This window comes from Schistocerca piceifrons, chromosome 3 (assembly GCF_021461385.2).
Source record: "Schistocerca piceifrons isolate TAMUIC-IGC-003096 chromosome 3, iqSchPice1.1, whole genome shotgun sequence".
In the NCBI taxonomy this organism is placed as follows: domain Eukaryota; kingdom Metazoa; phylum Arthropoda; class Insecta; order Orthoptera; family Acrididae; genus Schistocerca; species Schistocerca piceifrons.
This window is the reverse complement of record NC_060140.1, coordinates 714731854-714733882: the sequence shown is the minus strand read 5'-3', so window position 1 is coordinate 714733882 and position 2029 is coordinate 714731854.

The following is a 2029-nucleotide window of genomic DNA, read 5'->3' as shown; positions in this document are numbered from 1 at the left end:
AACGGACCACAAGTAGAGGCGGTAAAGGGAAGGACTCCAGTTCAGAGAGAAGGGACTGCAGGCGAACCGCAATCGTTAGCCCCGACCTGTGCCGCCAATGCGGGAGATAAATTGCCGCGGCAGGGAAAAGGAGATGGTAATTCGGATGCTCGGAGCTATGAATGTGTGCTGCATAACTGGCAAGCAGTTCAGTTGCGCATGCCTGATCTGAAGTGGAGGGACACCAGCCTCCACCAGTACGTTGATCACTGGACTCGTCCTAAAAGCTCCTGTCGCTAATCGAGCCCCACAGTGGGGCAGTGGGTCGAGTAAATGCAATGCTGAAGGTGCTGCCGAACCATAAACCACACTCCCATAGTCAGTTCAGGATTGGACAATGGCTCTGCAGAGCTGCAGCAGCGTACAGAGATCTGCACCCGAATTGGAGTTGCTCAGGCAATGGAGGGCACTGAGGCGCTGCCAGCACTTCTGCTTAAGCTGACGAAGATGAGGGAGACCAGTCCTAGGAATTGATATGTCTCCACTACAGTGAGTGGATCGTCATAAAGGCAAAGTGTGGGTTCCGGATGAATGGTACGACGCCGACAGAAGTTCATGACACATGACTTTGCGGCTGAAAACTGGGAGCTGTGGGCTAGAGCCCACGACTGCGCCTTGTGGATGGCTTCCTGGAGACGCCACTCACCAACAACAGTACTGGAGCAGCAGTACGAAATGCAGCAGTTTTCTGCATACAGAGAAGGTGCGACAGAGGGCACAACAGCTGCTGCTAGACCGTTAATGGCCACTAAAAATAGAGACACTCAATACAGAGCCCTGTAGTACTCCATTCTCCTAGATATGGATGGAACTATGGGACTCACCAACTTGAACATGGAAAGCACGGAGCGACAGGAGGTTTTGGATAAAAATCAGGAGTGGTCCCTGGGGACCCCACTCATACAATGTGGCAAGGATATGATGTCGCCATGTCTTTTTTTCACTTACGTAAAACGTACAACAATCAGGTGTTGCCGTATGGAAAATGCTGTACTGATGGCAGAATCGATGGACACAGGATTATCAGTGGTAGAGTCACCCTGGTGGAAGCTGCCCAGACACTGAGACAGCAAGTCACTTGACTCCAGGACCCAACCCAACTGCAGACATACCATATGTTCCAGAAGCTTACAAAGAACATTGCTGAGGCTGATGGGCCGATAGCTATCCACATCAAGCGGGTTTTTACCGGGTTTGAGCACCAGAGTGATGATGCTCTCCCACCATTGCGATGGAAAGACGCCATCGCACCAGATACCGTTGAAGATGACGAGAAGATGTCGCTTGTAGTCAGATGAGAGATGTTTAACCATGTGGCTGTGGATGCGATCAGGCACAGGAGCTGTGTCAGGGCAACGTACAAGGGGACTGAGGAACTTCCACTCTGTAAATGGGGGGTTATAAGATTCTCTGCAGTGTGTAGGAAGTGAGAGAACGTTCCCTTCCAGCCGCCATTTGAGTGTGCAAAAGGCTGGGGGATAATTCTCCGATGCAGAGGCTCGGGCAAAATGCTCGGCAATCACCTTTGTGTCGGTATATAACTCGCCGTTTATGGTAACACCAGGGACAGCTGTTGGGGCATGGTACCCAAAAAGACGTTTGATCTTTGCCCAGACTTGGGAAGGTGACGTGTGGCACCCAATGGTGGAGACTTCTCTCCCAACACTCTTCCTTCCATTGTTTGATAAGGTAGCGAACACGGGCACGAAGCTGTTTGAAGGTTATGAGGTGCTCCAGGGAAGGGTGCCGCTAATGCCGCTGGAGAGCTCCCTGACGCTCCTTAATTGCTCTTCAGCGACTTCCGGCGACCACTAACGGAGTGCCTTACGCCTCGGGCACCCTAAAGAGCGAGGGATCGCCTTTCCTGCCGCAGAAAGAATTGTGCTAGTCACCTGCTCAACCATCACATCAATGTTACGATGTGGGGGAGATTCAGTGGTGACAGCAGAGGTGAATGTTCCCCAGTCTGCCTTGTTCAAAGTTCATCTGG